General features: G+C 44.5%; 1 long non-coding RNA gene across 1 annotated transcript in view; it reads right to left on the bottom strand.

The window, feature by feature from the left end:
- Nucleotides 1-21,327: 21,327 nt before the first annotated feature.
- The window catches only part of LOC110199911 (uncharacterized), a 15,888-nt gene continuing 11,085 nt past the window's right edge, over nucleotides 21,328-26,130 (bottom strand). Inside the window, exon 3 of the long non-coding RNA XR_002322089.2 lies at nucleotides 21,328-21,410. This is a non-coding gene — a long non-coding RNA (uncharacterized LOC110199911). The remainder of the gene's footprint in view (nucleotides 21,411-26,130) is intronic.

Genomic DNA, 26,130 nt, shown 5'->3' with positions numbered 1-26,130 from the left:
ATAAACTTCTGTATCTCCCAATCACCCCCAAGATCAAATGCAAACTCCTCTGTTTCTTCAATGACTTTTCTCCTTCCTTCTACCCTTCTTTTTTCTTTATTTTCTGTTTCTTCTTTCTTTCTTTCATTCATTCTTTCTTTCTTTCTCTTCCTTCCTTCCCTCCCTCCCTCCTTCCCTCCCTTCCTTCTCCTCCTCCTCCTCCTCCTCCTCCTCCTCTTCTTCTTCTTCTTCTTCTTCTCTTCTTCTTCTCTTCTTCTTCTTCTTCTTCTTCTTCTTCTTCTTCTTCTCCTTCTCCTTCTCCTTCTCCTTCTCCTTCTCCTTCTCCTTCTCCTTCTCTTTCTCTTCCTCTTTCTCTTCCTCCTTGTCCTCCTTTTGTATAGTACAAGGAGTCAAAGGACCTGAGTACAAATCCTGGATCTGAAACATTAGCATTTGATTTTGGGGTAACTTTCAGAGTCCTTAATTTCCTAATTTGTGAAATGACAGTTGGACAACATGACAGTCTCTAAGGTATCTTCCAGTTCTAAATCTAAAATACTATATATACCATAACATTGGCTTTAGCATCATGACCCTGGATAGGTCTTGAAACTCTGTTTGCCTCAGTTTCCTCATCTGTAAAATGGGATAATAATAGCACCTGCCTTGCAAGGTTGTTGTAAGGATTGAATCAGATGGTCACCCTAAAGTGCTTAGCACAGTGGCCGGTACATGGTAAGTACTAGATAAATGTTGTCGCTGTTCAGTCATTTTCAAATCCTGTCCAACTCTTCGTGATCCCATTTGAGGTTTTCTTGGTAAAGACAGTGAAGTGGTTTTTCATTTCCTTCTCTATCTTATTTTACAGATAAGGAAACTGAGACAAACAGGATTAAGTGACTTGGCCAGGGTCACCTAGCTAATACATATCTGAGGCAGGATTTAAACTCAGGTGTTCTTGACTCCAGGCTGGGTACTCTATCCAGCACTCCACGGAGCTGCCCCTATATAAATGTTAGACATTATTTATTATCATAATTTTAAAAAATCTCACAGATGGCAAGTTCTCCTCCTATTTGTACATTATAGATTCAAAATTATTGCTATTGTTTTAAATTCAGAATAATCTGAGGAGGCAGTAAGGACTCCTAGCTAGAGAAAAATCATGGAAGTGAGGTAGCCCCAAGCTAGACCTTCAAGGAAGAGAAGGGTTTTTGAGATGTGACATGAGAAGGAAGGGCATTGGGAAGTGGATTGTTTGAAGGCAGGAAGGTGGGAAATAGCAGAATCCTGGAGTTATAGACCCTTGGGAGGGAGCACAATGCCATCCAGTCTAACTCTTACAACAAGGAATTCCACCATAATACTACATTGGGAGTCAGAGCGCCCAGGTTCACATCCCAGCTCCTCCTGGAATGTTGAGTCTGCTGATTAACTAGCTGTCCAGTTTGGATGAAATATGGTGGTGGTGGTGATGGGAAAAATGTGAGATCAGTCTAGGGGTCATAAGTTGGGACTTGATTGGAGAGCTGAGGATTTTGAAAGATCCCTTTGGAACATCTGGGGTAGGACTCCCTGGGCTGTGGGTGATGCTTGACTCAACACTTGAGCTTAGACATACAGAAAGGGTGATGTGACTCCCCCTCTGCCTCATCTACCCTGTGAGAAACTCTGGTAAGGGAACAATGTGGCCAAATTTACCCTTCAAGCAAAGGCTCCCCTTGCTTGGTATTCCTTATGGGGTCCACACTCCATGCTACCCCCTTCCACCTTCCGAGACCCCCAGGACTCCCTCTCTTTGACCAGTGATCCACGCCCTACCCTCCTGCCTTCCAGCCAAATTTACCTGTTCTGTGGCCTATTGTTTCTGCTGAACCTTTCCAAGTGACCATCCAATCTAGCCAATGAACACCTACTAGGACGTTAACTGGTGTGACTGATCGAAGAAGGCAATGTGGTGTATATTGGGAAGGAGCACTGAACTGGCAGAGAGGAGATCTGGATTCTAGTCCTGGCTCTGCTGCTTAGTCACTTTGTGACCTTGAGAAAGTCAGTCCTTCTCCCTTTGAGCCAGTTTCCTCATCTGTAAAATGGGAGTGTCTAACTACATGCTCTTCAAGCTCCCCATCTCGTTCTATCTCTTATAGTTTATGGTTTTATGGGCTTTCATAATGTTAACTGCTCTCTGACTCCAGTCTCTCTTCTCCAATCCATTATTCACAAGAGATCAGGCAATTTTCCCAATATCATGTCCCTCCCTTGCTTATAAACAAACCTTCAGTAGTTCTCTATTGCCAAGAGAACAAAATCCAAATATCTTTAATCTTTGCCATCCCCTCCCCCCATGGGAGCAATAGCTTAACTCTGTTTCACTTTGAACATAGAAAGGTACGTTTTGTAAATTGTTCAAGAAGCTTCCACGGATCCCTCTCACTTGTGTGTGTCTTCTACTGTGGGAAGTCACAAAGGGTGCTGAGGTAGGGACTTGAATTCAAGAGCTTCTGAGCAGGAGGGAGACACGTATCAAATAATAACTAAGTGGGAGAGTTCAGAGGGGTTGGGAAAAGCTTCTTGTAGAAGATGGGAACTTAGTTGGGACTTAAAGGAAACAGGGAAGCCAGTAAACAGAGATGAGGAGAAAGCACACGGTCAGAAAAAATGCCCAGAGCTGAGAAATGAAGTGTCTTGTTCAGGGCACTGAAATGAAGAGTACATATTAGCCAATAAGGTGAATAAAGACTGGAAAGGTGGGAGAGGGCTAGGTTCCGAAGGGCTTTGAATGCCAAAAAAGAGGATTTGGTATTTGGTCCTGGAAACAATAGGGAGCCACTGGGGTTTATGGAGGAGGGGTTTCACATGGTTAGACCTGTGCTTTAGGAAAATCACTTTTGTGGCTGAGTGCAGGATGGATTTGTGTGGAAAGAGGCTCGAGGCAGGCCGACCCATGAATAGGCAATACACCATGTATGAAGTGACGAGGGACTGCACCAGGTGGTGGCAGAGTCAGAAGAGAGAAAGGAATATATCCAAGAGATGTCGCAGAGGAGAAAATGGCAGGTCTTGGTGGTAGATTGGACATGGGGAGTGAGAGGAGCTGAGTGGTGAGGATGAGTCCCAGGAGGCCAGTTTGAGGGACTGGGAGGATGGTATTGCCTCTTCAGTAACAGGGAAGGTAGGAGGTGGGAGGGAGGAGGCTAGAGAGAAAGATAATGAGTTCTGATTTGGGTATGTTGAATTTAAGCTGTGTACTAGACATCCAATTCAAGATATATGAGAGGCAGTTGGAGATGTGTGATTGGATGTCAGTAGGGAGGTTAGGGCAGCACAGGGAGCTTCAAGGATTGTCAACATGGAGATGATAATTAAATCCACAGGAGCTGATGAGATCACCAGGTGAAGTAGTCCAGAGGGAGAAGAGAAGAGGGCAAAGGACAGAAGCCTCTGGAGGCACTTACAGTTAGAGGGCACGAGCCAGATGGTGACCCTGAAAAGGAGACTTGAAAGGAGTGGTGAGGATAGGTTGGAGAGGAACCAGGAGAGAGGAGTGTCCTGAAAACCTGGAGAGAAGAGGCTATCAAGGACGAGAAGGTGATCAAGGCTGCAGAGAGGTCAAGGGGAATGAGGACTGAGAAAAGCCATTGGTTCTGGCAATTAAGAAACCATCGGCAACTTTGGAGAGAGCAGCTGCAGTGGAATGATGAGGTTGGAAACTAGCTTGTGAGGGGTTAAGAACAGACTGCGGGGAGAGTGAGAGCAGACAAAGTAGATGACCCTTTCAAGGGGTTCAGCCACAAAGGTCAGAAGAGATACAGGATAATAGTGGAGATCGAAGGATTAAGTGAAGTTTTTTAAGAATGGGGAGGCATGGGCATGTTTGTATACATGTTTGTATAGGAAAGGAGCCAGTAGAGCATTGAGGGGAGATTGAAATTAAGTGATAGAATAGGAATGAGGAGGGCGATCTGTTGGAGAGAAAAGATGGAATGGAATTGGTTGATCTGGTAGAGGGCTTAGCCTTAAAGAGTGTGGCCACCTCATCATGTGAGACAGGAGTGAAGGACATCACGGCAGAAGGCATATGAGTGATAGGGAAGGAAGAGGGGAGAAGAGGGAGCTCATAGTGAATGGCCTCAATTTTTTTTTTGTGCAAAATGAGGCAAGGCTGTCCACTGAGATGGAGAGAGGAGGGAAGCTTTGAAAAATTTAAGGAAGGATGAAAAGGTTTTGAAAAGCCACTGTGGAGAGTGGAATAGTGATTCGGTGAGGGAGGTATAGTAGGATTGTCTAGCAGCAGCAAGAGCCTGGCTGAGGTTGAATAGCACACATTTGTATTGCATCCAATCACAACAATTACATGATTTTCCCCACCTTTGTTTAGCAGCACCTATGTAGGCATGAAGGAGGCAGATGATAGGAGTGATTCAAGGCTAAGGTTTGGCTTGGCACAATTCGTAAATTGATAAGGGTTTAGGGATTCAAGAGAACAGGATAGCATAGAATTGGATTAGTTCCCTGAAGGGTAAAGATGGGGAGAAGAAAAGAGAGCAGCTAGGGCAGGGAAAATGGTCTTAGAGATAATTGAGGGGTCAAGGTACTGGAGGTCACCATGTAGGAGAATAGGGCTTGGTAAGGCAAGGCAAGAGGGATAGCTGGAAAGCCAATAGATTATGAGAGGATAAGAGGATTTGGGAGTTGTTGAATATGGAGGTGAGTGATTGCAGGATCAGGGATACGACCATTTTTATGTGCAACAGATATGGGATGGAAAAGGAGGTCATGAGAAGTAAGTAAGTGTGTCTGAGAGTCAACATTTATTCCAGCAGTTCAGAGGAGGGTGACATCATCAGACTAAGATGGTCTGGGAAGCCCATTGAGCTAACATTTGAGCCTCACTTTGAAGAATGCCCTGAGTAGATGAGTAGAGAGAAGAATGAAAGAAAGGTATGAGAAGTTCATAGGAAATTTTAGAACTATTGCACCAGAAGAAAGATGAGACCTGAACCCTGAATCCCCCTCCTTCCCCAGCTCCAGTGGCCTCTAGAGTAAAAGAAAGACTTTTCTGCTTGGCTTGTAAAGCACTTCCTCCCCTGGCCCCAGCCTACCTTTCAGCTCTTAAACATCACTCTCCTTCAGTCACGTTGAGTGCCTCCAAAATGGCCTGCTCGCTGGCCCTCAGTGGTGAACAGCATTCCTTCTCCCATCTCCGTGACCCATGCTTGGAAGACACTTCCCCCACCCCCGCCTCCATCCCTCCAGAACCCCCAGCTTCCTTTAAAGATTAGCTCAGATGTAATCTCCTCTGGGACGCCCAGCCTAATCCCCCAACCTGGTAGTGCCCTCCTGCACCATAATACTTTGTACAAATTTGTATTTCATTTCTTATTTACATGTTGTTTTCACCCAATAAAATGCCCTCTTCTCAAGGGCAGAGCCTTTGTATCCCCAGTGCCTACCAGAGACACATAGAAGGCATTTAATATGTGCTGACCGACTGACTGACTGGATGGATGGGTTGAATGAATGAAATGGTGAGGATCAGACCAATGCTGCCCTCCAGGTGATCTGATGGAGGTCATATCCTCCTGATGGCCAGAGCTGGACTCCCCAGTTGTCATCACATCCTTCCACAAACACAAACATCCCCTGCAATTAATCTCAAATATCTATGACTCAGTCACTAAATAATAATTTCAAACTAGGTTAAAAAATCATCCAGTTAAATGATGGTGATTACCACATTCATTCCAGGGCTACACTCCTCTGCTCACTCATGCTGAGGTGGCATGGCCATGCATTCCTAAAAACAGCCTTTCCTTGGATTTAAAAGATATCATCAGTGACTTGGATGAAGGCATGGATGAGAAGGCTATCCCATTTGAAGTTGACATAAAACTAGGTAGGATTGCTAGCATGCTAGATGACAGTCGACCTAAGAGGATTTGATAGGCAGGATCCTTGGGTTGAGTTGAATAAGATGAAATTAAATAGGGATAAATGCAAAGATTTTTGCTTGGGTCCAAAAAAATCAATCTCATAAATCCCAGTGTGGGGGCCTAGTTAGACAGTGACTTACCTGAAAGAGATCTGGGGGATCTCAGAGGATGTCATGCTCAGTACCAGTCAGAGGTGTGATGTGGCAGCCTCCAAAGTTAAGGGAAGCTTGGGTTCCCCTTAGAGGGAGGTGACAGATCCTCCACACCCATCCCTTGTCATGCCACATCTGGCATCTGGTGGATGGCTCCGGGTTCCTGGTCTAGGAAACATATTGATAAAGTGGAGAGTACCAGGAAGAGACCAGCAGGAAGGCTAATGAAGAACTCTTGAATCCATATCACATGGGAATGGATTGTGGGACCTGGGGGTGTTCAATTTGGAGATGAGAAGGCTCAGGGGAAAACATGATAGCTTTGCTCAAAGATTGGAAGGTCTGTGATGGGAAAGAAGGAATATACTTTCCCTGGTTGGCCCTGGAGGTCAGAACCACAAGCAACTGGTGGAGGTTGAAGGCTGATTTAGTCTTGATGTCAATTAAAGTGTTTCCAAAGTGAAATTGGCTTCCTTCAGTCTGTGGGATTTCCCTTTCTCAAAGGCCTTCAAAGAGAGCTGGGACATACACTTGGACATATTTTGCAGCGGGGATTCAATTTGTGCATGAATCAGACTGAACAGCAACTGAGGACCTGTCCAGCTCTCAGATTTGCTGGTTTTGTGACAGGACCTGCTGGAAGAGATTTCCCAAAGTTATTCCCAATTCAGAGGGATATAGTGAAGGATGTTTTGCACCAATGTAGAAGGCTACAGGTTAGATGCTGGGGATCATGAGGCCATGGATTTAGGGCAGGAAGGGACCTCAGAGGCCATCTAGCTAATGACAGCTAATAGCTAGCATTTCTATAGCCTAGCACAATGCCTGGTACACAGCAGGTGCTTAATAAATGCTTGTTCCCTTTCCTGCTTTAAGATTTACAAAATGCTATCTCATTTGATCCCCACAACAACTCTGGGAAGAAGGTGATTATTATTATCCCCATTTTGCAGATGAGGAAACTGAGACAGAGAGAGGTTAAGTGACTTGCCCAGAGTCACATAGTTACTAAGTATCTGAGGCAGGATTTGAACTCAGGTCTTTCTGACTTTTCCAGTGTGTCACCTAGCTACCCCTAAATAGTAAGCACTTAATAAATGCTGGTTACCCAGCTCACTAACTGGAGTCAGAGGAATTGAGATATGAACCTGGGTTTGCTGTATCACCTTAGAACATCACAGAATATCTGGGAACTGTTTCCTAATCTAATTTGTTTTAAAAAAGAAAGAAGGAGGAGGGTTAAATGATGTCTGAAATATCTTCCAGCTCAAAATCTGTGAGAATAAGAGCATGAAAATTGAGGGCCATCAGTCATGTGGTCCTGCCTTTATTATGAGGTCACCTGTGTGACCTTAGCCAAGACCGAGCCTCGGGACGAGATTGCCTCGTATGTTAGGTGACGGAGTTCCCTTTAATGGCCTCGGAGTTTTTCTCTAGCTCAATGAACATGTTTCTAGGTGCATCAGTGGTTAAAAATATATTTTTATTAAACTGAATATGAGTAATAGATCTGAGGAGACCAAAGCTGCAGATTTCATCTCAAAGGAAATTTTATCTTCTGTCAATTCCTCCAATGTTATATATGCATATATGTATATACATACGTACACACATGTACACCATATGTGTATATAGACACACTACATGTATACATATGTATATAATATAATATGGTATGTCATATGTATTAAAGCAAATTCGATGTGCAAGATACCAGGGGTACAAAAGTAGGAAATGCAATTTTAACAGGGTGATAAGAAAAGGAGTTTTCTTAGAAATCTATTAAAATGTCACTCGGTTAAGGAGATCAGAAATTTGCTGGTCAAAATCGAGCCCCACAGCAATTAGGCTTTGATACTGACAGATATACATAATAAAGGGAAGAGACTGGGTAAAGGGACAGGGCCCCTGATTCCTTTCCTCACCTCTCTTTTGTCCTCATTCCATTTCATTTGCTGCTAAGCTGTAGGGGATCTTGACAGTATGAAAGAAGGTCGGATGCCTAAAGCAGATAGCTCACTGTAAAAGAGGGCTTCAATCTCCACCCAAAACTCTGACTCCCTAGAAGAACTGGGGGAGATCATTGCCAGTATCGGGGGTCCTGAGGCATGAATTGTCCTTTTTCCATCTTCCTCACACGTGGGCCCCTCATGCATGCCCCCAATATTGGTGTGTATTGTCTTTGTGAAAGAGGGCCTGAGGACTTGTGTGTGTGTGTGTGTGTGTGTGTGTGTGTGTGTGTGTGTGTGTGTGAAATGTTCTGTTGTCTTGCTCTGATATTTTAACAAATGCCTTTCCTTTGAACCATCTCTGCCTTCTGGTTGCATAAAACAAAAGCAAACACTTGATTGTGGCCTCACCGGCTTCTACACGGAACAGACAAAACCCATACAGAGTCTGAAGTCACTGTTCTTGGAACTCCATGCTTGACAAAGGGATGTGGTGTCCCAAGTACTATAATGGTCCACTATGGGGTGAATTTAGATAATTAGAACAACAGCTTATATTTGAAATATGAGAATACCCATTTCTATGTTACCTTATTTGGGCTTTGTGACATTTCTGTGGGGAAGGTGTTCCAGTTGAGCCCCAGAGAAGCTAAAGGGCTTGATCTCACAGGGAGGAAGTGCCAGAACCAGAACTGGAGCAAAGGCTTCCTTCTTCCACATCCCATATGGCAGCTACTACATCCACCAGAGGATTGACTTGTTGGGTGTAGGAAAATAGGTTCATAGCTTTAGAATTGGAAGGGACCTCAGAATTCACCTGGTTCGGCCCCTACTTTACAGCAAAGGAAACAAGCTGAGGGCCAGAGTGGGCAATTCAGTTGCCTAAGGTCACACAGGCAGCAAGTATTAGAGGTGGAGTTTGAACCCAGGTATTCTGATTCCAAAGCCAGAGTTCTTCTCGAAGGTACCTGATTCATGCTTCTTCCTGCTTTCTGAGCTGTAGGATACCAGACAAATTTTGGCTGAATCATCAGATCAAAGAGATGAAAGGGAAACTGAGACCCAGAGGGAGGAATGACTTGTTCAAAGCACATTGGTAGTAAATAGAAGAGCTGGGAATTGAGCCCCAGATCTCTGATTCCTGATCCACCAAGAACTGATGTTAACATAAATAAAATCTCATGGTAATAAACTTTTCAACAATCTATATTGCATCATCCTCTGACTTAAATTTCTTTAAAGTGAAAAAATCCAGAATTAATAATTAAGCATTGAATTAATAGCTTCTATACAGTTCCAGGGCTTGGAAAGCATGAGTGTGTGATGCCTCAACACCTCCAGGAAATGTTTATTCTATAAAGAACTTGGAAGTTCTGCTAATGAGCCCTTCATCAATAATGCATGGAATCTGATACCATCCCACACCATATTCTCTTGGAATCAAATCTTCAAAGCAACATGAAAAGAGGATTAATTTACGATCTTGTGAAGATCTCGTTTTTATTCATCTCTCTCTATTGAGTGTATGGGCCCTCTCCAGAAACATTTGTCTATGGATGACGTTGCAGGGGTAACCTGCAGCCCCAGAACACTGTAGAGCTTCTCACATACATTGCCGTCGTCACTCCTGAGTTTGGGCTAGCTATCCACACAGGAAAAACCAAGCGGATGAGGAGTGTACATTGCTATGAGTGATGGGCAGTTGGATTAACAACCCATTGAGTTGGTCCAGTAGTTTGTCAACCTTGGATAGATGCTAGGAATGGTTAGTAAACTGGGCCCAGGATCAAACGGGGGGGGGGGGAAGGAAGCAGACCGCCTTGTCTTTTGCAAGCTGTGTCATAGGCTCCGAGGACGCCAAGCTTCTTGCTGAAACAAACACTTATTTTAAGGCATTAAATTTTTATTCTTATGATACTCCTTGGATGTGAGTCTAATAATGCTGCAATCAAGAATTCAACCTGAAACTCACCAGAAGGGCAGTGGATAGGTGCATGATGGTGGCAGGGAGGCTGCGCCTTGTCACTAACAAAGAACTACCTGGGAAGAAGGATATGGAAAATGGTGAACTGAGTCTGGACTTAAAGTCAAGAGGACCCAAATCTTGCCTCCAAAACTTACTAGCTGTGTGACTGTAGGTGAGTCATTTCATCTCTGTCAACCTCCGTTCCTCATCTGTAAAAATGGGGGAGATAAAACATGCAATCATAGCATCATGGATCGAAGGCTAGAAGGGACCTCAGAGACGGTCTAGCCCACCCTTCCTTCCCCAAGGTCCAGAAAGGGGATAACCTTGCCCAAGTTACACAAGGAAGAAGTGGCAGAGGGGGATTTGAGCCATAGGATGAACAACATGGAAGAGTCGCACAGGGTGAGAATTCATATATTAGTTACGGCTAGTAGCATTAGAAAGAACCCCATCAGTGAGGTCGCAGAGCCGTTAAAGGCTAAAGATTTTGAGAGAAATTCAGCTGATATCTTCTGTGGCATCCCAAGTAAGAGAGAGACAGAGACACAGAGGGACAGAGACGCACAGAGAGAGACAGAGACAGCAGAGACAGAGAGACATAGGAAAACAGGGATTTAGGGAAGCAAAGGCAGACACACACACACAATTATTAGATGTCTGCCTCACTGGTTTTTTTTTTCTCACTGTGTTTTTAAAAGGCTGAGATGAGATAAAATATGTAAAGCTCTTTGCAAATTTTAGGGTGCTGGTTTGGACATAGGAAGTGCTAGGTCAGACCTGCCTCTTCCACACGCTGGCAGTCACGTAAACTGCTAGTTGAGGTAGCCGGCAATGCAGTGCACAAAGCCTAGAGTCAGAGAAAGACCTGAGTTCAAATGAGCCTCCTACACTGACTAGTTGTGTCACCCTGGGCGAGTCACTTAACCTCCATCTGCCTAAGTTTCCTCCTCTGTAAAATGGAGGTGATAGCGGCACCAGCCTCCCAGGCTGCGAGGATCAAACGAGACCCTATGTGAAGGCCCGATGCAGAGCAGAGGCTAGGGAAGAATGCATTCCCTTCCCTGCCCTAAACTGTGGGGCAAGTCACTTTGTCTCTCAGCACCCCCTGCAGCTTTCTAAAACTCTGGGCTACGGAGCAGGTTCCAATCTGCATTGATGGAGGGAGTTTCCTCATCTGGAAGTTCCCTCTGCCAAAAACCAAGTCTGGTTTTTAAAAATATGGCTAGGGAATGGGCTCATGGGATCTCCCAGATGAGGTAAGTCCCTCCGTCAATGCAAGTAGCTCCTTCCTCTGAGTCCTTTGGTCTTAGTGGGTTACTCGAGAAGTTAACAGACTTACCCAGGGTCACACAGACAGTTGGGGGAAGGGATGGGGCCTTGGATCTACATCTTCCTGCCCCAGAGGCTAGCCCTCTGTCTGCTTTGCCATGCTGCGTGTGTGCATGCGTGTGACACAAGGTCATTTTAATGGGGGAGGGACTCACAGCTGGAGGAAAAGCCTTCTGTAGGAGGAGCTGCTTGGGATGAGCTTTGAGGAAAGCCGGCCGGATTGCAGCCAATTAGCGCTGTAAGGCTAATCCATTCAGCCTCCTAATTTTGTGATTTAAAGTCTATGGCCTAAATACAGCCGTCCCTGAATGTAGGAAGGCAATTGGTGTGCCAGAAACAGTTCATTAGGTGAAATTCGCAAACCGAGGCCAGGATTACTTCTGATTCTCATGTGATTTCCCTTGACTGATGCAAGGCGGCAGAGAAGAGTTTATCATTTCTCTTTCTTTTAATGCTACAGCCACGAATTCAATTAAAAACACAGATAGACTTCCTCTCAAGCTAAACCTAAGTTTTAAATACAGAATTATCAGGAGATGAATTCTAACTAACCTAGGAGAGGCTGATATGTGCAGGCTAGAGGCGGGGCTGGTCCTGGCTGGTGGGGAGGGATGACCGTGACGACAGAGGGGAAACTTCCAATGACTTGTCAGTCTTGGTGCTCCAGGAGCCAAGAACATGGAACCCCAGCCCCAGTCCATCTTCTAAACAGGCTTGGCGCAACCTGGCCGTAAACTCCAGCAACTGAGCAAGTCCGTGCCGAGCAGAGCCACGTTGAGAGAGACCTTGAAGAGGAGGGCAAAGTTTTCTGACTTCCTGGAGAAAGAGAAATGAAAGCAGTCCCTGGGAGGACGTCATGGGAGGAAGTATTATGAGACCAACTGCCAATAGCCCTGTGATGTGTCTGGTGTGTGCACGCATGTCTGTGCGTGCGTGTGTGCATGTGTGTACGCACGTGTGTGCATGTGTGTGTGCGTGTGCATGTGCGCACCATCCCAGCCATGAAGCTGGAACTCTATGAGGAGTGAATCACTCACCAGCGGTGGCAGAAATTGCCCATTTTAGATGGAGGGCTTCGTGTGACATGTTGAGTCTGCAGAGGTTGAGTTGGTGAAATGACAAATGGGGCTAATGTTTACTCTCTCGTATCCAGTGCTGGTGGTTCATTAGACACAACAGTTTCATAGCACTGACTATCAGTGAAGGAATCTGGCCTCAACACCAGGCCCCATCACTTCTTCATCCGTCTGTGTGACACCCTCTACCCCACTCAAAGAGCATTCACGAAATGCCCTAGAATAGGGATTTGGAAACCATGGCATACAAACTTTAAAAAAATGTATGTTGATCGCTATATTTCAGTATAACCAGCTTCCTTTGTAATCCTATGTATTTTATTGTATGAATTTAAAAACATAATTCTGAAGAGTCCATAGGTTTCTCCGGACTGATGGCCAAAGGGATACAGAAAAGGTTTAAAACCCCTGTATGAGGACTTCCCTGTGTGTCAGATGAGAAGGTTTTGGGCTGAACTTTCATTCTGGGATTTTCTGTGAGATAAACATGAAACAGAATCTTCTTTATGCAGCTGAGGACTTAACTGGTTCCCAGTGGCTCCTCTTTGTCTCATCTACAAATGAGCCTATAAACTTTTGAGAGAGAAAAAAGGGGTAGTGTGTTAGAGGGGAAGAGATGTATGACTTTCCTGGAAACAGAGGTGGGATGTATTAGAGGCAGGGATAGATTCCCTGAGAATCACAGACTCTCAGAGTGGGAAGGGGCCCCAGAAGCATCTGGTCTGCCTGTTACTTAAATAAGAAGCTCGCCTATGGGCATCCAATAGATGGCATCTGGCCTTTGCCTGAAGCCCTTTAGGTGGTGGGGCGGCGGCAGGGGCAGCACTAAGTCTGAGGCAGCTTGATCCAATCTGGGACAGCTCTGTTTGGCAGTACTCCTGTCATCCAGGCTCAATTTGGCTCTTTCCAGCTTCCAATCACTCTTCTCTAGTTCTGTCCTCTGAGATCAAATAGGACCAAGCTCATCTTTCCACTGAACATCCCTTACATACTCAAAAACAGCTGTCACCCCTCATCTCTACCCTCCTCCTTCTCCCCCCCAAAAAAACCCCACAACCACAGTCTTCTCGAGGCCAGTGTCCTAGTTCTTTCTATGCATCCTTAGCTGGCACAAGCAAGATATATTGGGAAGGGCACTGGACTTGGTGTTAGGAAGACACAGGTGCAACCCCCCACCTTAGCCCTTGACCAACTGGCCAGTCACTTAATCATTCTGGGCCTCAGTTTCCTCATCTGTAAAATAAGGGAGGTGCACTTGATTTCCTCCAAGGTCCCTTTCAGGGACCTCTATAATCCTGTGACCCTTCAATATCCTACTTGCTCTCCTTGAGGTGCTGTCCAGCTATCCAATATCCTTTTTTACCTACAGTGTGTAGAACTGAATATCACCCTTTCAATGCATCCAAACCAGAAGCCGACACACAGGGATCACCATCTCCAAGATCAGAAACCAGGACTCTCTTAATGAATCCTCAGCTCCCTTCCGCTTTCTTGGCTGCCTTATCCCCTGTGGACTCACATCGACCTCCTGGTCTACGTAAACTCGGGCTTTTTCTGATGAATTACAGTCAAACCATGTCTTCCTCCACCTTACTCCTTTGAAGCAGATATTTTTAGACTCAAGTGTAAGGAAAGATAAGTCAATATAGAGGGCTAAAAAAAGACTGGCTCCAGGAATGGCTTGTACTTTATGGATTTTATTTTTTTTTCTTTTGTAACTTCTTTGCTGTTTATTCATTCTTAAGCTACACCCCACCTCTGCCATGGATCTTTACCCCAGTAAATTAACTTTAAATATTGGGGATTTCATCAGAGTGGGTAGATCCTAGATCTTGAGGTAAAAGAAATCAGAGAAACCAGTTAGTACAACCTCCTCATTTGACAGATAAGGAAACTGAGGCCCAGAGAAGTCAAATGACTTATTTAAGCTGAAAAATGACAGATCTGAACTGATGTTTTCTGACCCTGAATTCCATGTTACCTCTACAGAGCCATGCAGCTTGAAGCAGAGAAGCTCATGTTTTCTATATGTCTGTGTGTGTTTTTTTTTATATGGCAAGGTATAAATGGACACTTTCCATTTGGAAATGATAGTGGTAGGAATTCTATGTATAAGATAGCACTCCCAACTCCTAATTTCCAAAATGGTAGATTTGGTTTTTATGAGTTCTGGCTCCTATTTGCAGATGTTTGTGAATTCCAACTGGGAAACAGCCATGAGCATTCTAATGACATGGTCTTCATGAGTAGCTCTGGATGAAACAACAAAAATAAAAACAACTCATGTTGCAAAGCTATGTCTATGGCTGATGAGCATTGACATGGATGCCTATCTCTTCACCCCCAACTGGAGGTTTGGTGCTAATGGATTATTGAACTGCTGACGGAAAGACATGAGGATACTCATCACTTGGGACTTCTAACCCATCTGAAACTTGAAATGATTAACAACTGTGAAGATGGGTCAACTCATGAGTCCAGTGAGCTGTACTAAGGGTACTATGACAGGAATGAATAACAGCTAGCATTAGTGTAATGCTACAAGGTTGGGAAAGTACTTCACATATGCTAACTCAGAAATACAAAGTGCTCTGAAAAAAAAGAGAAAAATCAGAAAAACCAGTGAAAGTCCTGGAGAAACATAATGAAACCTACCTCTTGCCTCATGGCAGAGAGGCGGGGAACTGCTAGGGTGGTATAGTGTATATTTTATCAGACAAGGTTTCCGTAACAGATGTTGTTTCTTATTTTTTTTTTGTCATAAGGTCAGCTCAAAATGGGGGTGGGAGGATGACTGTGATGTAAAAACAAAAGGTATTATTCAATGCATTTTTAAAAAAGAAACAAAAAGCTGGTATATAGATTAGAGATGACCATTTCAATACTAGCCCTCTTGAGATTGCAGGGGGTGGGATCCTACATCCAATCTGCTGTGGGGATCTGGCATCAGGATCTCTCTGCTTTCTCTCTCTCCCACAACACCATACATTTTCAAGACAACCCAACTAAAACTTAATGAAAAGACAAGGTACAAGATAGAGTTCTCATTAGAATCACTGGTTAATTGCATTTAATTTCACCTGCCTGAAGTCGTTAAGGCCAAGGTCTCATGGGACTGTTTATGCGAGCTGATGAATCTATTTCAGATGTGTCAAACAGCAACGGTGTCTGTTGGAGAAGGTGCTCTGGGGGAACAGGTAAGTATCCAGGCAAAAATCCCTGACTGCCAACCCAACACAAACCCCACTCCTGTCAGTGCTGATGTATTGGTCTGCCTACTGGCACTTTCTTGAAGAACAAGTCTAAAAAGCACCCTGGTTGTTTTATGGCGGCAGAGACAATGATATGACATAGATGGGTGTGAAGCAGCATTGCCAGATGGTTAGAGAGCTGGCGTGGGGATCAGGAGGACCTGAGCTTACATCTTCTGACCCCACTTCTGCTTGCATCACCAAGTATTGCTTCTCCCTCATGCTTGCTATTTCACCTCGGGGAGGTCACCACACCTCTGGGTACTCTAGGTAACTCTAAAGCTCTCATTTACAGAAAATGTGGAGACCTGCATTGGTAGAGAGGGTTTCCTCAGTGGCAGTTCCCTATATCATTGAACTCACAAGTCCAGTAAATATGTGTGTATGCACGCACGCATGTATGCATGCATGCATTGTGTGTATACACATAACACACACACACACAGATGGTGCATGTATATGTATGCATTGCATACATATACATGGAGGTGCATATAGATGAACCTATATGTATATGAATGTATGCGTGTATATACACACACACATATGAATCTCTATGAAAGACAGAGACAGAGAGATGGATAGAGACAGAGATATAGAGAGACATAGAGGGGCAGAGAGAGAAAGAGAAAGACACACACGGAGAAAGACAGAGACAGAGAAAGCATCGTCTAGATCCAACAGTGGGGTGGTATGCTTCATTATGCCCTGAGCTCCCTGCCATTGCAAGGTTTCAAACAGAGGACTGATTACCACCTGGAATGGCATTTGTAAAAGGAATTCATTTGTTGTTCCAAAAGCATTTATTATACCGTTTTCTTATACCTACTTTATGCCAGACACTCTGCTAGGTATCGGTCATATAAAGACACACGTGAACTAGTCTGGGCCATGAAGGAGAGTGCGTTCTCCTTCCTAGGGGGAGATCATATGTATGGACCCAGATAAGTACATCCAAAATCTGAAACACCGAGTGATTACAAGGTAGGTGCGATGAAAAATCAGAATCACAAAATTGAAGAATCTGTAGAGGCCTGAGAGAAAAGGAGTACCCACTGAGGGCATCAGGAAGGACCCTCAGATGGATTGTCAGAAGGGAGCGGGTGCGAGGGTTCAGAGGGGCAGAGTGAGAAAGGAATGTGTTCTGGTACTTGGGTCACTCTGTAGAAGCAACGGATAGGAGACAAAATCCACTCTTCTGGAACTGAGAGAGAGATTGGGTTACCTGAACTTACAGGTCCTTTTTCACTCTCAAACTATATGAAATCTCAACATCATCATATCATCAGGTTAAAAAAGAATGGTGGGGGAGGGAGGAGCTTATTGGCACAGGACTTTTGATCACACATGCGCCCATTTTCTGCCTTCCTTCTCTGCACACAATGGGATTCCTTAAATCATCCACCTGTCAGTGGTGGGTCTTGATTACAGAAGAGAAGGCAATCAATACTCATTAATTAGGGCGAGTTGCTACCAGCAGCTTGCTGATCCTAGCAAGTGGGGTATTTATGACCAGAAAAACCTGTTTCAACCACACTCTGTCATGACTTTAGAACAACTTTCCTATTGATGGTTCATGCCAGGGGCTAATTCACTTTGAGCCTAAGCTGTGAAAAACTGTGTGTAAATACATTGGAGCTCTCTATCCTCAAAGAAGTTAAGAGATTCAAACTTAAGAGAGATAGTCCTGTTAACATGTTCCTTGGAATTGGGGCAGTCATTCATTCAAAATTCATGTGAGGTACACCTACCATCAAGGAGGTTACGTTCTATTGGAGGGAGGGATGCAATGTGGATACATTAATATAAAAATACACAAATAAATGCAATGGAGGAGTTACTGGAGACTTGGGGCATCGGCACAGGCAAGAGAGTGACAGGGTTGTACTTGTGTTTAGGAATATGAGCTTAGTAGCTGTGTAGAGAATGGGTGGAAGGAGAGAGAGGGACTGAACAGTGAACGATGATACCAAAGGATTCCCAGGATGGTCCCCTGCTCTCGGGCAGCTTCCAGGTTAATCAGTCGATAAAGTACCTGAGACAAACAGGCAAGTGTCAGCACAAGGAAGTAGGGCTAAATGTCTAAAGGATGGGTTTGCTTAAACATGGCCTTTGGAGTTGAGAGAAGAGGACGGTTCAGGTGGAGTGGAGCAATGAGTCCATCATCCAGTCAACAATAATTTAGTAAGTGATTCCTTGGTGCCAGTCACTGGGCTGGGCACTTTGGGGACACCAAGACAAAGAGTCCCTGGCCTCAAGAAACTTATACTCTATCTAGGCAGAGAAATCATTGCAATGGTGGGGTTGGAATTGGACCTTGAATAATAGGTGGAAAATACTTAGGTAGGGAGGAAGGAAGAGAATATTTCGGGCTAAAAACCAACCTGAATGAGTGCTTGGCACTTAGGAGATGAGCATTGCTGGATTTATGAATGAATGGAGTCGTGCATGGCGGAGGGTACAGCTGGAGCTCAGCTGGTCTCCATCCCAGTCACAGAATCAAAGAGGTTCTTTATTGCCTGTCACTCAGCCAAGATCCCACCTTGAACATGGATGCCCTCTAACATTCCATAGGTCTGTATTCCAGAGGGCACAACTCTGAGCCCCAAGTGGCTATAGTGTAACACAGTCTTGGGCACCTTTGCCATCCTGTTTCTCACTTTCTGGGATGCACTCCGGTTTGCCAAAGGCCTTCCTGAAATGTGATATCCATAATGTAGCTCAAATCGTATAGATGTGGCTTACCAGTGAAATTATCACCTCTCATGCTCTGGATGCAGTCCAAAATCACATTACATTTTCTAGCTTCTGCATCAAACCACCAGTTCATATTACACTCCTGTGTCACCCCTCGTCCTTTTCCACGTGAACTGATGTTAACTCCAACTCCCTCTTCCTTTTTTTCAATCTGAGTATAAGACTTTACATTGATAACCAGTAAGCTTAATCTTATTAGCTTTTACCCTTTGCTTGAGTCTGCTATTTTTTTTTATCCCAATTCTGTCATTCTAAGCTTCCTGCCTTTTAGAAATTTTATAAGCATGTCATTTTTGCCTTCCTCAGTCACTGATAAAGATAATGAATAGAACAAGGTCAAGGCAGCTGTGCCAGAGACCTCCTTCCCAGTCAGAATAGATTTCTTAGTCATCTCTGAGTCTAGAGATTCATTCAGTGTTGAATTCATATCGCTGTCTTACATACATAGGCATGCATAATATATGTGCCAGGTGTGCTGGCCTGCCCTAACACTGTCTGACCCAAAGGATGGACAGTATGCAGCCCCATGGTATGCTAGCACATTCAGCCCACACTCTCGTGATCAGGTCATGCCTCACCCATCTTGCCCAAAGGGACATTCTGAGAGGTGTTGTCCAATGTCTTCCCTGAAATCCATCTCTACCCCGTTTATGGTATTCCTCTGATCTAATCATCTCAGTAACTCTATCTTGATCTTCATGAACCCACGTTGGCTCACAGCAACCACTGTTTCCCTTTTGAGGTAATCACAAACCATTCCTTTAATAATCCAATCTAGAATTTTGCCAGGAATTGACATGAAGGTCATAACATCATAGATTTTGAGCGAGGCCACTGGAAGTCACCTGACCAAGTCTTTCATTTAGCTTGTAAAGAAACTGAGAAGGAAAGAGGTTACATGATTTGTCTAAAGTCATGTAGTTAGTAAATGGGAGAGGCTGGATTTGACATCCCACTCCACAATGCTGCATCACACAGCTCTCTGCGTTGTGCATGGTCACATGGTTTGGGGATTTTCACATTTCAAGTATTCCATTCCTTGTATTTAAGGCTTGCCATAAAATGATTACAGATCATAGGATCATTGGTCTAGTCTAACCCTTTAATTTTACAGATGTGGAAACTGAGGCCCGGACAGGTTAGTCAAGTACAGAGCAAGGATTTTATCTCTGACTCCAAATCCGCTGCTTCCCCCTCCCCATTTCTTGATCACACATACAGTTTTCCCTCAGGTGACTTTTGCTCTCAATTCACCAATTCTTTCTAAAGCTCCAAAAACAAAAAAAAGCCATTCTACCCCACCCAAAGCCCCAGTGCTCCTAGGACACATACATTTGAGTATGGGTTTCATTGAGCTATGATTTGAGCTCTGGTATTGTAGACAAGCTGGAGACCGATTAATGAGGGGAAGAACACCCCTTATTTCCATGTAGGGAACCCAGGACTGGATCTTGAAGGAGGCCTAGGAAGCCAGTTATAAATAGCAACTAGAACTTTATCTCCTAGCTGACCTCCCAACCTTCTTTTGAGCCTTGAACATGTTTCATTTTCTTTCTTTTTCCATCTTTTCAAGATGAAAACTTTCCCACACAGGCAGCAGCCTAAACAACAGAAAAAATTGGCTTTTGTGATAGCCTAGCCAATTCTGCAGATCAACGAGTGTGGAGGGAGAGTGGGCTAAGGATCTGGACTTGGGGGCACCTACCTGTCCCGAATCCCAGAAGATTCTAATGGCCACCTCTCATTAGTTCCTTCCTCCCAGAAGTGCTGACCAGTCATCCGTGACAGGGGAGGGTTGACCTCCTCCAGAGGAGTTTGCCTTCCTTTTTGAAATCAGGAATGCGCGCTTGATTTATCACACAGAAAGCTTGGCTTGGAAATCTGGAGGCCTCTGCTTGCTGAAATTTGTTGGGAGGGAGAAAGTTGGAGATGGGATTCGACAGGATTAGTGCTGAAAGAACCCAAGGTATAAACAAAGAAATCTTCAAAACCAAGCCAACGTCTGGCTTTGCTATGAGTTCCAGCTGGGGACAGTTCATAAAAGTCATCATCCTTTGTTTTTGTGCAGCCTCACTGGTAGCAGAGAGGTTTGCTCGATTCCATGGAAGAAGCCGAGATTAAAGTTTGAAAAAACCTCGGAGGCAGGAGTGTGCTGATGAATATTTAACAACCGGCTTTCTAAATTTAAGTTAAAATCTGCATTACAAACATTTCCCTATTGCTTTCTTAAGTTTAGAAATCGAGAAAACAGTAAATGACGCCAGTTTGTAATATTTTCTGATTTTTAAGGCATAAATGCTCATATTGAAAATTTAACAATCAGCCAGAGCTGCTATAGCTAGTTCCAGCACATCGCTGTTTAGAAGACCCCTAGTCCAATTTCTTCAAAGGGGAGGAAGCTGAGACCCAGAAAAGGTCATACAGTAAATTGGCCGTACTAGGACCTACTCGTCCCTGAGTCCCAGACCGGCTCTTTCCATGATACCCAATTCAACAGCTATTAGCAGGGGCTCCTCATCTTTCTGAGTGTCATAGTGAAGTTTGCACAGGAAATCCTCCTGGACTTTGGCCTCCAGATCATGCCACATGGTGATCAAAGAACTAGACATGTTTAGCTTTGAGAAGAGAAAGCTCAGAGCAGGGACATGACAACTATTTTCAAGGACTTAAAGGAATTGTCATATATGAGGAGTTAGACTCGTTCTGCGTGGCCAGCTAGAAAAGGGATTCTCCATGAAAGTCAAAGTTCACAAGCTGCTGCTGTGTGCATAGATTTTGCTGATGGCCTTGAGCTTTAGAATAATACAACTCAACCCTTCCCTCTGTCCCTCAAAGTTCCCAAGATCCATCATCTTTCAAAAGAATTTGGTTTTTCCATTCATACCAGATGAACAAAATGAATGAAAAACACACTTTCCAGACTGACCTGAATTTGTGTGGGTAGTCCATTGAGTGAACCCATCAGCATCCCCATGTTGAAAAACACCACAGATGGACAGTGAGCCGGACCTAGAACTGAAAAGGAAGATGAGGGTGGCCTGGAAGGCCTTGAGGAAATCATGCAACACTTTCGACAATGCCAAGTTTCTGGACACCAAAAAATCTTGCTCTTTTTAAAGCCAGTATTGTCCTAGTGATGCTGTTGGGTTCACGGGACCCCAGGATCTACGAAGAATCAAATGATGATGACCCAAAGGTTCCATGCTAGGCGTAAATAGATTGTAGCCCATGAGCACAATGACTGTACACGAGAAATATTATAAAATAACTTCAAAAACATGAGTGAATGAGCAGGAAATGGATGTAAGAACTCAATCTAATCCCATTTAAATAAGCTCAATAAGCGTTTATTAATCTTACTACTGCATATCAAGTGGGAGGCAGCTAGGTGGCTCAGTGAATGGAGCACTGGACCCTAGAGTCAGGTAGACTTGAATTTAAATCCAGCCTCAGACACTTACTAGCTGTGTGACTCTGGATAAGTCACTTCACTTCTCTTTGCCTTAATCCACTGCATAAGGAAAAGGCAAACCACTCTGGAATCTTCAGGTAGTATTGGAATGCTATGGTCTATGGATCATGAAGAGTCAGACACAACCGAATGAACAGCCACGTGCGTGAAGTACTTTCCTGGTTGTTGGGGAGAGAAAGACAAACCCAAACCACACAAGCAAAAGTCTCTGACCTTGAGTGACATATTCTACAGGACAGAAACATGCATGAATGAATACACAGGAAATACACAAAGTGAATACAAAATGGTGGGATTTGGGGCCCTAGAACACCTGGGAGGATCAGCCGATAGTTGTGCTGAACCTCGGAGGTAGATAATTTTAGGATGTTTGCCTTGATTAAACTGTCGAGAGTGGGGTGGGGGGGCTTGCTTAAATATCTAGAACATGTCTTAATTTAGAACAAGTTTTTATTGATGCCATTTGATTGACGCCATTGATGCCATCATCAAAATTTCTTCCAGGATCCTTCTCCAATCCCTCCTCAGAGGGCAATCCTACATAACCAATAATATTTTAAAGGCCAAAAAACCTCCGAAGGAAAAGAAGGAAAAAGAGACAGAAAAATCAGCATAACTAATCAATACATCATAAAAGTTGGGAAAAAATGTAGAACGTGCCACCCTCATGAACCTCCTCTTTCTTCAAAGGGGTCAGGTGGGAATATATTTTCATGGCTCTTCTTTTAAGCCATACTGAATACGCTTTAAAAAATCCGGGAAACGTTTACCTGATCATTTCATTAATTTCTTTCAAGAAAGAGCCTTGATTAATAACAGGACCACACATTAAGACTAGAGGATAATAACTGGAAGGAAGGAACCTCAGTCATCTGGTCCAAGCCCCTGATTTTACAAATTGAGGAAACTGAGTCCCAGTTTCAGCACTCAAGATGCGAAACAATTTGTCCAAGGCTTAATAGGCAGTAGGGGAAGGGCGGGGATTCCGAAGCTGGCCCTCTGATTCCAAATGTGGTGCTGCTCTGCCCACTCCACAGCTGCTGCCTTAGGCTCCAAAGAATTCCTGCCTCTCTAGGGTTCTGTAGGTATAAAGAGCTAACACTTCCCTAGTCCCTTCCTGCCAATGGCCCCGGGAGGTATAGAATGTGTACTGCCCTCATTGTGATGATGAGGCCACCCAGGTTTGGACAGCCAGTAAGGAGACGGTAGCTGGAAATTGAGGGGACTGGACAAGATGGTTTCTGGAGTTCCTTCAAGCTCTGCTTCTAATGCCATGAAAGAGATTTAAAGAAAGAGAAGGAATGCTTTAAATTTGGAATTCTGAAGGAGTGGGTGCAGGGTGGGAAGTGGGAATTCAGCTCAGAAGACTATGTTGGGATTGCTGCATCCATCCACTCAAGCTGAGTTCAGCATGAATCATTTATGAGCCCAAAGAAGCATGTCCTGCAAACATTCGGACTGTCCCCAGAGAAGACCTCATGGTCTTTCTACATTTCGGTACAGGAATGTGAGAGAACCAGACCTTGGGGAGAAAACCGATTGGATCTGGGGTGAAGAGATCATAAGAAATCTCATTGCAATACCTTTTGTCCATCCTCCCCCCACATTGCCTCCTGCTAAAATGGCTCTGTGGAGGCAGAGAAAGAGGAAACGCTACTTTTTAAAAAGTTTTCATGAACTATAGCACATTCCAGAATTATTTGAAGACGAGATGTTGAGGAGAGGGGCTGATTTGAATTTGTAAAGGGAGTTTCCTCAATGGAAGCCTCCAACATGGATAAAATCACAGATTTGGTCCAAATGTCTTAATGATTGTAGACATAGAAAACATGGCTCTTAAAGGATTAGAAAACTATCTGTGTTCTCTGTTTTTAAATGGCTAAATAACTTTAAAAACCTATTAAGTTGAAGAACTCACTGAGGATCCCACTAGGTCAGAACCAGATCCGTGGCCCCAGACACAGCCCTCTTCTGGCCCCCTCTCATGAGCTCCACAGAGTTTTAAGCCAATGACTCACTATCACTCCAAGATTATGAATTTCTCTGGAGCCAAGCAAATTAAATTTGTTCATAAAGACACAGAGCAAACAAAGTGATCCTTAAAGGACACCCCTGAGCATCACCCTGTCTCCCCATACTAATTGGGTATTTCCTGGCTTTCTTGGTGCAGATCCTGACTCACCCAAAGCACTCTGCAGTTTGCTTTCTACTCAGCCTTTGGCCTTTGAACCGAGCCAGGACTAAACATCTCACCAAGCCTTGTCCAACCTCGAGCTCAGTTTCGTGTAGCTGATTAAGGCTGGCACGTGGACTACAGGCAGTAGTGGGACTCTGCTTGAAGCCTTCCCATCTTGGTAGCACCTGCTAAATCTCAGGGGCCACTGATGGGCTCTGAGAGCCTTCTGGACAGGGATTATAACCCTCTGGGACAAGAGGATCAGGAAACCCCAAAGGGAAGGGGCCAGACACCTGGGGCTCATTGTGTCCCCCACCCCCAGCAAGGTGTTACCCCCCAGGCATCCGTGACCTCGGGTCTGCCACTTTCTCTTAGTCGATGGAGTGAGGCAGGCAAGGCACATCCTACTGGTTAGAATCCAAGGTCTACTGTAACACACCACCAGTAATCTCAGGGCAAGGAGGCTCTGCTGACAGAGTCCTGCATTGGCTAACTTAATAAATGAGTGATTTCTATTTTTGTCAACATTGGATTGGGAGTTCAAGATCCGAATTCCAGCCCTGGTTCCATTACTTGTTGTATGTGACCATGGGTGTATGTGTGTGCATGCATGTACATGTGTGTATAAGCATTGCAGTACATGCAACACCTGTATGTATGCACACATATGGACGTATATATGACATGGCTATGTACTTGTAGATATATGCACGTGTGTATATGCTTATACATATAAAAGTATGTGTCTCTGCGGATACACATACACACTTATATGTACACTTGTGTGTTTATGTCTAGGGGGTGATGGTATTTTTGTGTGTATGCATTTAAGGAGTCCAGCAGAATACTACACCATGCCCAAGAGGAATTTCACGAATACCCTGTTACCTCCAGCTTCTAGGAGCTGTGAGTTGCTCCTTTGTTATTCATACGTTCTAAGCTTGAATGAATTTTTCCCTGGCCTCCGTGTGTAGGGGTTAGACAATGTATCACCGATTTTTGGCGGGCTATTTTGTACAAACTCTTCTGCTATTATTATTGGCATAAGGAAAGTGACGTCATGACCTGCCAGTGGATTGTATCTAAGTGAGGCAGGGCTGTGCAAAGTCACCAGCCTCACTCCCTCCTCCAGAGTCATCTGGGTCCAGTGGCCAGATACAGATCCGGACAACTGGAGATGGCCCCTTCTTCTTGTGATATCATCTTAGTAAATACTTCTTTCTAAAATCTGATAAAGCCTGGCTAATCAACATCAAGAGGACACACTGATGGGGGCTTGTGATCTATAACACTAGAGAAAACCAATCCCCCAGCCCCTCAGGACTATCCCAGGAGCTCTAAGCCCAGCCTACCAGTGGGAGAGAGGCTGGGGGAGCGGCTCCGATCAGTGTGCCCCATTTATTCAATTGGCCTCTCAGAAAGAACAGGTTTTTGTTTGTTTGTTTGTTTGTTAGGGGGAGGGGGCGGTAATGAGAAAAGGCAGAGATGAGCAATATAGGCTGTCAATGACTCCTCCAGTGTCCGGGCGTTTTTTGCACGTCCCCTTACCCCTTGTTCAACTGCCTTCTTTGTGCCCTGAAGGCTAAGGATACTTACCCCCAGCTGCCCTCAAAGGAATGCTGTGAAAATGAATGACTGGCATTGTTATTGTTGTTTTATTCCACAAAGCATCTGGAACTTCTCAAGGGGAGAAATGATATAAAACGAAGCGAGCCTGGCAGGAATTGTAGGGGCATGGGGAAAGCAGTGAGTTGGCTTTCAATCACTTGGGCCACACATGACATACTGGGTAAGTCGCTGAGCCAAGAAGACCTGAGTTCAAATGCTGCCTCTGACACCAACAGGTTGTGTGACCTTGTGCCTCTTTGCTCCCGCGTGGGTCTCATTGTCTTCATATGTAAAGTGAAGGGTTCGGACTCTAAGGACATTCTCTATGTTCATAATCATGTGATTGCCTCAGGTCCCCACCCGTGAAATGAGAGCATTGGGGTTGATGGCCTCTAAGGTAATGCCTAGCCCTCATTCCATGGTCTTATCATCCCATGACCTCTCTGCCCTCAGTTTCCCCATCTGTAAAAAGAGGGGGT

This window comes from Phascolarctos cinereus, unplaced genomic scaffold, assembly GCF_003287225.1.
Source record: "Phascolarctos cinereus isolate Bilbo 61053 unplaced genomic scaffold, phaCin_HiC Scaffold_5;HRSCAF=322, whole genome shotgun sequence".
NCBI classification, from domain to species: Eukaryota; Metazoa; Chordata; class Mammalia; order Diprotodontia; family Phascolarctidae; genus Phascolarctos; species Phascolarctos cinereus.
This window is presented reverse-complemented; position numbering and strand designations above follow the sequence as displayed.